This window comes from Ursus maritimus, unplaced genomic scaffold (assembly GCF_017311325.1).
Source record: "Ursus maritimus isolate PB19 unplaced genomic scaffold, ASM1731132v1 scaffold_6, whole genome shotgun sequence".
NCBI lineage: Eukaryota > Metazoa > Chordata > Mammalia > Carnivora > Ursidae > Ursus > Ursus maritimus.
The window spans coordinates 57,136,186-57,147,538 of record NW_024426774.1 but is presented as its reverse complement, the minus strand read 5'-3'; positions in this window follow the sequence as shown (position 1 = coordinate 57,147,538).

Below are 11,353 nucleotides of genomic sequence, written 5' to 3'. Positions count from 1 at the left end.
CCAGTTAATAAAATAAAATAAAATAAAATAAAATAAAAATAAAATATAAAAATACTTACTAAAAACACCCCTGCTGGAGCTTCCAAGTACCCTCATTCCCTAAATCCATACCTTTCAATTTACCTGGCCCTTCCTCCTGGATCCTTCAAACTCCTTCGAATTTGGGGACCTCTAGCTGGCATCCATTCTGTTTACTCAGCGCCTGACTTACCCAGTTTTAAACTATTTTGAATATCACCTCTGGATATAAACTCATTTGCATCCCCACTACATAATGCCTGCAGGCTCCTGATAGAGGCTAAGTCATTATCCCTGTGACTGAATCTTCTGATATTCACAAAATTGAAGACTGTGGTTGAATTGGCCATTTTTGTATGGTGTAGATGAAAATAACGTGAAAACCTTAAGTGAACTTTGTGAAATTTTAGTAACTTTCGTGTAATTTAAGGTAAAGTTGATACATTTATTTTTCTAAATGTGTTCGGTTGTTTTTATCATTTTAGAAAGTAAAGTGAATTCTTTAAAATTTAGTTCTAGACTTCAAAATAGCAGGACAAGGGAATGTATTCTTTTTTTTTTTTTTAATCTTTATTGAGGTGTAAATCATGTACCATAAAATCCATCCATTTAAAGTGTACTATTCAGGGGGTGCCTGAGTGGCTCAGTCAGTTAAGCATCTGCCTTCTGCTCAGGTCAGGATCGCAGGGTCCAAGGACAGCCCCATTGGACTCCCTGCTTAAGCGGGGAACCTGCTTCTCCTTCCCCCTCTGCCCCTCACCCCTGCGCGTTCTCTCAAATAAAATAAAAATAAATAAATAAATAAATAAATAAAGGGCATGATATTGGTTTTTAGCATATTCACAGAGCTGCACGACCATCATTACAATCTAATTTTATTACCCTAAAAAAGCCTGTACTCTTTAGCTGACACTTCCCATTTCCCCTCCCCTCAGCCACTGACAACCACTGATTTACTCTCTGTCTCCATGGATTTGCCTATTGTGGACATTTAATATAAATGGAATCCTGTAACATTCGGTTGTGACTGTCTTCGTTCACTTAACATATTGTTTTTAAGGGTATGAGTGTATTCTTCTTTTGGAGAGGGGGGATATGAGTGTATTCTTGATGTTAGAATCAAGTTGAAACCAGAAGCAATCCTGCCCAAAGTTTGAAGACATAGTGCTTGGTTTTGGTGTCCTCTGCCCTCCTCTTCTACATCCAGCTCTCCCCCACCCGCAGGCCTTCCCTCCCCAGGCAGTTGCCCAGTTCTGGTCTTATCTCCTCTCCCACAAACAAACCTCTCTGTCACATACCTCAGTCTGTAGAGATCTGTTTTATCTCCAATCTCACAAACTCATTGAAAGTAAGGAATCATGAGCCCTGGGGACTTAATGTGCTATTTATTCTCCCCTATTGTAATTACTGTCGTTTTCATTTTGGATACCTAACTAAGGCCTGGGCTCTGCACTAAGCACATTTTTATACCTCATTTTACTTTTTTTTCTTTTTAAGACTTTTTATTTATTTGACAAGAGTGGGAGACAGCCAGCGAGAGAGGGAACACAAGCAGGGGGAGTGGGAGAGGAAGGAGCAGTCTCCCAGCAGAGGAGCCCGATGCGGGGCTGGATTCCAGAACGCCGGGATCACGCCCTGAGCCAAAGGCAGACGCTTAACGACTGAGCCAACCAGGTGCCCCATACCTCATTTTAGGTGATTCTTGATAACTAAGGAGGTGTATATTAGTATTTTACTTTAATGGAGGAGAAGGAGAATGTCAGGTAAGTAACTTCTCCAGGGCAGCCTGTCTATCAAATGGCAGAATCGCTATGTCCTTCCAGATGTATTTGATATTAAGGTCCATGCTCTTAATTACTGCATTTTATAGAGTATAACACACACATTTTTCGTATTCCACTGTCTCTGAAATTGGGATGCCTCTTACATTGATGGTATTTTATTATACTTGGCGTTGGTTTTTCTTTCTTAGTGGGACATAAAATAGTGGTGCATCTTGTTTATATCTTTGTTTTGATCAAGGTGATACTAAACAATATTGCTTCCCTAGAAAAAATTAACCTTGAATAATGAATTTGAAGGCATTAGTGACAGAATTAGGAGGAGAGGGAGAAATGGCTTTTGAGGGGAAATTCCCCCCTCAACATAGCAGTGTTTCACATAATACAGATGCCAACTGCTTCCTCTGTGGACAAAAGTGACCTGATAAATGCCAGCCTCATAATGCCTTAAGCACAAACAGTTATGCTACTTTGAAACCTACAAGTTTTCTCATCTCAGTATAAAGCAGTGGTGGTCTTGTAACATCAGCTGAAGAAGGGTCAGAGTTATTCAAATTGATTTAATTGAATTTAATTTTTAAAACAGTATGAACCTCTTAAAGGATAATGTTCCAACTCTGAAAATGTTGAGAAATCACTGACCTACTGCAAATTTATATTAGGATATTAGATGCATACTTGCAATGCCTCGTGTATTTCTGTATTTTCTTCTCATACTTTCTGCCCACAACATTTTTGACAAGAAATTGAATATAAATGCTTTTGCCCAAAAAATTTCCTCCCGCTATTTTGCTTTCTGTTTACTGGCAGAGGCATTTTAAGTGGAGGGACCTGTGACCTTTTCAGAGCAGAATGAGAGTTAAAGAGAGGGAAGGAGGCCAGAGAGAGCTGGTGACTATTCACTTATAGTTTAGTTAGGTTGTTATTCACCTGTTCTTTCCTTCTTTCTGGTATTTCTCTGGACCGTGGTCTTAGGACTGTAGGTTTTCTTGTCCTATGTGGGGATTCACCCAGTTGAGCTAAAGTCAGGACTTTTTTTTTTTTTTTTTTTTTCTGGACCAGTCCCAAACTAGAAACTTTGAAGGGCAGGGGGAAGAGGTGGGGGCAGGAGGAGAGGAGAAGGGGACAAGAAGGCAGGGGGTGTCACGATCAAGTGGTGCTTTTAAAAGCTCCCTCCTGTTGCTGTGAGACCAGACTGGAGGATTGCTCCTGAGGATAAGGATACCACGTGGATTCTTGTCCCAACTTTATGAGTTGCTGGATGACTGAGGCAAAGCATTGATCTTGGTTTTCTAGTGAGGTTAATTATGTCTCTTCTATCTCACTTACAGTTGTTATGAGATTCAAATGAAATGATGCATATAAAAGTATTTTTGAAGCTCAAAAAAAGAAATACGAATACAAAAATTAATTTAGGATGGCAAAGTGCTACATGGCAAAAGTTCTGTGACAATAATTACAATAAAACAGCTACCACTTACTAAGCACACATTTTTACATTTTGTCCTCACACTAGCAATATGAGAAAGGTATTGTTACCCACAATTTAGAGCTGAGCAAACAGACCTAAGGGAGTTAAGCAACTTTCCCAAGGTCCCAGTTGCTTAGTGGTAGAATCAGAATTCAAACCCAGGTGTGGCCAACTCTTAAGCCACATCTTAAATTACCCTGCTTACATCTGCAATCTTTTTATTGTCGCATTTATTGTGAGAACCACAGGAGACGTAAGTGCTTAAAATGAAATAATTCATTTTGCCCACACATCTTGTTTATGAACATGCCTTTTCTTTTGTGTGTTGTTTTTGGTTTATAAAACTTTTTTTCCACTGTAATTGACTTGGCTGGACAGCTGAAATGATGGCAGATAAGAGCTGAATGTTAGCAAGTAAGCAGGTCAACCTTTTTTGCTAGATTTAGAAGTGACTGCATGATATTTTAGCTGTAAAACATCCGGTTATGATCATTCTCTGTGTTGTTTACATGATACCAATTAAGCTTGCTGAATTATGGGAACTTTATTTTTTAAACATTGTATATTATGTATTACATTGATACATTATATGCTACAATGTGATTATCACTATAGCATTAGTTAACACCTCCATCACTTCACATAATTATAATTTCTTTTTTTGGGGTGAGAACAATTGAGATCCATTCTCTTAGCAATTGTGAAGTTTATAATATAGTAAAGTTGCCTATAATCACTATGCTGTGCATTAGATCCCCAAAACTTATTTATCTACTAGTTGCAAACTTGTACCATTAAACAGCATCTCCCCAGTTCCCCCATCTCCAGCCCCTGATAACCACCATTCTACTGTTTTTATAAGTTCAGCTTTTTTTAGATTCCACATAGAAGTGATATCATACAGCATTTGTCTTTCTCTGTCCGACTTACCTCACTTAGCATAATGCCCTTATATGGCCCATGATGGCAGAATTTCCTTCTTTCTCATGGCTGAATAATACTCCAGTGCGCGTGTGTGTGTGTGTGTGGTGTGTGTGTGTGTGTGTGGTGTGTGGTGTGTGTGTGTGTGTGTGTGTGGTGTGTGTGGTGTGTGTGTGTGTGTGGTGTGTGTGGTGTGTGTGGTGTGTGTGGTGTGTGTGTGTGTGTGGTGTGTGTGGTGTGTGTGTGTGTGTGTGTGTGTGTGGTGTGTGGTGTGTGTGTGTGTGTGTGTGGTGTGTGTGGTGTGTGTATGTGTGTGTGTGTGTGTGGTGTGGTGTGTGTGTGTGTGTATCTGTGTGTGGTGTGGTGTGTGTGTGGTGTGTGTATGTGTGTGTGTGGTGTGTGTATGCGTGCCCACTGCATCTTCTTTATCCATTCATCTGTTGATGGACACTTAGGTTGTTTGCATATCTTGGCTATTGTGAGTAATGCTGCAATAAACATAGGAGTGCAGATATCTTTTCAATAACCTGTTTTCATTTCCTTTAGGTATATACCCAGAAATGGAATTTCTGAATCGTATGGTAGTTCTATTTTTAATTTTTTGAGGTATCTCCATGCTGTTTTCCATAGTGGGTGCACTGATTTACATTTCCACCAACAGTACACAAGGATTCCTTTTTCTCTGCATTTTTGCCAACACTTACTATGTCTTGATTTCTTGGTAATACCTGTTCTAACAAGTATGGGATGATATCTCATTGTGGTTTGATTTGTATTTCCCTGATGATTATTGATGTTAAACATCCTTTTGTGTACATGTTGGCCATCTGCATGTCTTCTTTGGAAAAATGTCTTTTCAGGTCCTCTGCTCATTTTTTTTCCTGTGCCCATTTTTAATCAGATTGCTTGTTTGTTTGTCTTTGTTGTTGTTACTAAGTTGCACGTGTTCTTTATATATTTTGGATATTAACCCCGTATCTGATTTATGGTTTGCAAATATTTTCATCTATTCAGTAAGTTTCCTTTTCATTTTGTTGGTTGTTGCTTTTGCTGTGCAGAAGCTTTTTCATTTGATGTAGTCTCACTTGTCAATTTTTGATTTTATTGCTTGATCTTTTGGTGTCATATCCAAAAAAATCATTGCCAAAGCCAATGTCAGGGAGCTTCTTCCCTGTGTTTTCTTCTAGGGGTTTTATGGTATCAGGTTTTATGGTTAAGTCTTTAATCCATTTCAAGTTAATTTTTATGAGTGGTGTAAAATCAAGGTCCAAATTCATGTGGTTATCTAGTTTTTGCAACACCATTTGTTGAAGAGAGTACCCTTTCCCCATTGAGTGTTCTTGGCTCCCTCATCAAATATTAGTTGACCAGATATTATAGGGAGTTATTTCTGGACTCTCCATTCTGTTCCATCAGTCTATGTGTTGTGTCTATTTTTAAGCCAGTACCAAGTTGTTTTAATTACTGTATCTTTGTAGTATAGTTTAAAATCAGGAAGTGTGATGTCTTCAGTTTTGTTCTTTCTCAGTATTGCTTTAGCTATTTGGGGTCTTATGTGGTTCCACAGAAATTCTAGAATTGTTTTTTTGATTTCTATGAAAAATGCCATTTGAATCTTGATATAGATTGCATTGAATCTATAGATGGCTTTGGGTAATATGTTGGAGTGTGTTCTTTTTGTGCCGAATTTGTTGAAAGTTTTTACCACGAGAGGATGTTGTATTTTGTCAGATGCTCTTTCTGCATCCATTGAGATGATCATATGATTTTTATACTCCATTCTATTAATGTGGTGTATTACATTTAGTGATTTGTGTATATTGAACCATTCCTGCATCCCAGGGATAAATCCCACTTGGCAATGGTGTGTGATTCTTTTAATATGTTGTTAAATTCAGTTTGCTAATATTTTGTTGAGAATTTTTGCATCTGTATTCATCAGAGATTTTAGTCTACACTTTTCTTGTAGTGTCCTTATCTGGCTTTGGTGTCATAGTCATGCTGGCCTTGTAAAATGAGTTTGGAAGTGTTCCCTCCTCTTCATTTATTTTTGGAAGAGTTTGAAAAGGATTGGTGTTAATTCTTCTTTAAATGTTTGGTAGAATTCTCCAGTGAAGCCATCTGGTCCTGGGCTTTTCTGTGTTTCTATCCCTACTCATTATTTGTTTTTTCAGATTTTCTATTTCTTCCTGTTTCAGTCTCAGTAGGTTGTATGTTTCTAGGAATGTACCTGTTTCTTGTAGGTTATCTAATTTGTTGTCATATAATTGTTCATAGTAGTCTCTTAGGAGCCTATGTATTTCTTTGGTATTAGTTGTAGTGTCGCCACTTTCATTTCTAATTTTATTTATTTGAAACTTATGTCTTTTTTTTCTTAGCCTAGCTAAGGGTTTGTCACTTTTGTTTATCTTTTCAAAAACATAGCTCTTAGTTTCACTGATCTTTTCTATTGTTTTTCTGGTCTTTATTTCATTTATTTCTACTCTGATCTTTATATTTGCTTCTTCCTGCTAACTTTGGGCTTCGTTTGTTTCTTCTTTCTCTAGGTCCTTGAGGTGTAAAGTTAGGTTGTTTATTTGAGATCATTTTATTTTCTTAATAGATGCGTTTATCACTACAAAATTCCTTCTCAGAAATGCTTTTGCAGCATCCATAGGTTTTCAGGTGTTGTATTTCCATTTTCATTTGTTTGGAGATTTTTAAAAAAATTTTTCTTTTGATTTCTTCTTCGACCTATTGGTTGTTCAGGAGTGGTTGTTTAGTTTCCACATGTTTGTAAATGTTCCAGCACTCTTTTTGTTGTTTATTTCTAGTTTCATACCATTGTGGTTGGAAAAGATACTTGGTATAGTTTCAGTCTTCTGAAATTTGCCAAGACTTGTTTTGTGGCCTAACATATAATTTATCCTGAAGAATGTTCCATGTGCACTTGAGAAGAATGTGTACTGCTGCTGTCGGATGGAATGTCCTGTAAGTGTCTGTTAGGCCCATTTGGTCTAGTGCATGATTCAAGTCCAGTGTTTCCTTGTTGCTTTTGTCTGGATGATTTACCTATTGCTGAAAGTGGGCTAGTCCTTTACTATTACCATGTTGTCAGTTTCTCCCTTCAGATCTGTTATTACTTGCTTAATATGTTTAGGTGCTCCAGTGTTGGGTGTGTATATATTTACAGCTGTTATATCTTCTTGATTGAAGTGACCCCTTTATCGTGACATAATGATTTTTTTTCATCTCTTGTTACCATTTTTGGCTTAAAGTCTCTTTTGTCTGATATAAATATAGTTCCCCCTGCTTTCTTTTGATATCCACTTATATGGAATATCTTTTCCATTCCTTCACTTTGAGCATATGTGTGTCCTTAAATCTGACGTGAATCTTTTGTAGGCAGCATATAGTTGGGAGAAACTTTTTTCAGTTGAATGTTTTGGCAAAAAATTCTGTCATACAGACAAACAGAAGAAAACAGAGCCTATGCTTTCTGTGGAAAATAAAATTTGATTATGTATTAATATCCTTGCTCATTCATTTGTTCAGATTTTCTGTTTCTTCCTGTTTCAGTCTTGGTAGGTTGTATGTTTCTAGGAACGTATCCACTTCTTGTAGGTTATCCAATTATATTATCCAATAAAATTTATTTTATTTTCCACAGAAAGCATAGACTGTTTTATTCTGTTTGTCAGTATGACAGAATTTATGTATTTATTTATTATATTATATATTTGTGTGTGTGTGTGTGTGCATATCTCCACAACAGAAGGGTCTGGTTTCTGAGCTTTGAGCTGTTCATGGGCTTAAATTTGTAGCAAAGGGCCAAATATCAGAAATTCTAACTTGTCATATGTTCCTGCTTCCTCACTCCAAACTAAGCCAGTTTTGATGAAAAAAAAATTGTATAATGTGAGTGTAGGTAAAAGAGCAAACAGACTTCTTTTAATAACATGAGATTTAGGAATTAAACATAGCAGGCTGAAGATCCTGCAGGAATTTCAAGTGATATTTTACAATGGTTCACTAAAGGATGTTTTAAGCCTTGGTTTACATAGCATGCTACTTTATATAGTATTTTTTTCTTCTTAGGATCCCAGCAAGAGGAGATATTGTATTGATAATCATCTCTGCTTCCTTCCAATCTGGCCAGGTGGGAAGGGAATAAACAAAAATAATATCTAGCTCATAGGAAAAGTAGGAAAGAAACTTTAGAAAAGTAAAGGCCAGCATAAAAAGGAAATGTGAAGTAGTGAATATTTTGAGTAGGATAACCTTACATTATGGATCTCCTAAAAGACAAATATAAGTTGAAGATATGTCTGAATGTTTGAACTGAACTTCTAAGAATTGCTGATTTTACAGCATTTGCAAGGAGATATCTACCACATCTTACAATGTCTCTAAGGGTCCTCTTAAATTCATTTATCATTTACTCTTCTTTTAATTGTACGTTAGGGTTGCTTTATTCATTATGTATTTGTGAGGTGTATGCCGGAGACTGGGCACTTAAAAAGCTACAAAAAGGCAGAGTTCTTGTCCTTGGGCTGCCTACCAGTTGGTTGGAATGTCCAGATATATAAAATGATAAGAGGACAAAAGAAATACAATGACAGTGTTTCAGTAAGGAAGAAATAGGGATATAGAGGAAGAAAAACAATATTCCTATTGCTTCTTTCTTTCTTTCTTTCTTTCTTTCTTTCTTTCTTTCTTTCTTTCTTTCTTTCTAAGAGAACTGCCTCCTAGAGAGGATTGATTCTACAAAATGGAAAGCCCCTTTGGGAAGATGAACACTATGAAGAGGTTGGCCATGTGAGGTGGAGAGTAAAAGCTGCAAAGAGTTGAATTGCAGTGCTTAAAAGAGGAAACTATTTTGAAGTTCTTGGTTCAATCCAGGGGGTAGTAGATGAAAATAAAGAATGGAGAGAGTGAAGAGAGGAGCCAACAAGATCAAGAAGAGCTGGTATTAGGCCACGAAAGGCCACAAGATGCTCACCCTGCCATCTTGAAATTGTTTGTGTCCTTACGACTCAAACTTCTCTTTCTCTGACTTTCCCAGTATGCTCTCAATAGTAAATTGGACTCCCCTCCGGAATTCTTTGTGCGGTGGAGTAGTTTGTTGTTGCTGTGTGTGTGTGTGTGCTTTGCAGGGTGTGGGTAGTTAGAGAAAGGGAATTTTAATCCAAATCTTGAAAGAAATGGTGTTATAGGATTGGTTGCAAGATAGCGTTTGGGTATCACAGGGTGAGGCCAAGCATAAACAAGGCCATTAGCAGACACATGTGCGCACGCACATATAATGTGTAAATAAGAATATTTTGGCTACATCTGCATATTCACTGTTTAACATCCCTTCTTCTTTGCCTTGAAGGAATATGTTTTCAATTCCTCTTCAAGCTACTAATGGTTTAGTAAGAAATAAGACCCAGGCCTTTGGTTTTCAAACTTGTTTACAGCAACAGAATCTTATCTTCAAATAAAATCTCACCCCAAAGCACAAAATGTAAAACAGATAAAAACCTCAGTTGCCCTGGTTAAGAGGGTGGAAGTTTTGTCCTTTTGCACTCCCCCCTGCCAGCCTCTGAGAATTCCTGCGGCTCCACAGAGCACAGCCTGAAAACCACCGCCCCAGAACAAGAGAAATGAGACTCTCTGATTGGTCTCCTTTCTAGCTTAAAATATACTGACCTTGCCAGGAGAAATTACATTTAGCAGTTTGTGCCAGAAAATGAAAAAGGTCGATAAAATCTAGTGTTGGCAAGTGAATGGGGAAATGGGCACTTTTGAACCCTGTTGGTGAGATTGTAAATCGGTGCAGTCTTTTTGAAGACAGTTCATCAAAATTTTAAATGTATGAGTCATGTGATCCCTCAGTTCCACTTCTAGAAATATTTCCTATGGAAATACTCATATCTGTACAAAAGTGTACATATAAGGATCCCCATTATAAGACTATACAATCAGAAAAAATTTAAATAAGGGAATAGTTAAATAAATTATGCTACGTCCATATAATGGAATAGTATGGTCATTAAAATGAAAGAGTTAGATATATAGACAGAGATAGAGATAGAGATAGAGATAGAGATAGAAGGATGGCCCTGGTACACTGTGAAGTGAAAATGCAAGTTATGAATTTATACACACACACGCGCGTGCGCAAACAAAATCCATATTCTATGAAAGCTGTGTAAAACAAAAACAAAAACAACTCACACCCCCCCCCAAAAACCCAAAACGAAAAAAACAAAACAAAAAAAGCCTCTAGAAATAAATGGTTAGTCTCAGGGTTTAAGGTTTACTTCTGGAGAAGGAGATTAGAGGTATAGGTAAGGGGGCATCCACTTTTTGTTGTATAGACATCTGTGTTACTTGAGTTTTTTTTACAAGAGACATGCACTAATTTTATAAATAAAGAAGCAATGAAGAAAGATAAACAGTAACATTAAATATTTTGCTTTTTTCAAGAAATGGCAAGTTTCCTTTTTTCCTATCAGCAAATTCAAATATTATACCCTGTTTCCCTTTTTGCCCTGCCTACCAGGCAGGAAATCCAGAGTCAATTCTGAAGCATAAAGACCGAAAGACCTAGAATATTTGCCTTTCCCTTTCTCTTTGATCCTAGTTATCTAGTTATCTAACTTTTTCCTAAACCTTCCTCAGGCTTGTTTTTCAAAAGAGAGAAGAGTGGGTTATAAAGAAAGAAAACTCTCGGGACACCTGGGTGGCTCAGTCATTGGGCATCTGCCTTCGGCTCAGGGCATGATCCCAGGACTCTGGGATCGAGCCCCGCATTGGGCTCCCTGCTCCGTTGGGAGCCTGCTTCTTTCTCTCGCACTCCCCCTGCTTGTGTTCCCTCTCTCACTGGCTGTCTCTCTCTCTCTGTCAAATAAGTAAATAAATAATATCTTGAAAGAAAGAAAAAGAAAGAAAGAAAGAAAAACTCTGAGCCCCTCACTCTGAGTAGCCCACATTTCTCTGAGTAGCAAACTCTGTAGGGTTGGTGTGGGCTAAATGAAAGATTTTATTTTCTATTTACACTTTATACTCTGATTGTTCTCACCTAGGATCTGAGGGCAAGAATCAGTACGCTTGCAGCTCTAGAGAACACTTGGCTGTACTTTAGGATTTCACCTTGTCTCCAAATTTAAGAGCTGCAAGGACAAGAAGGAGCCTC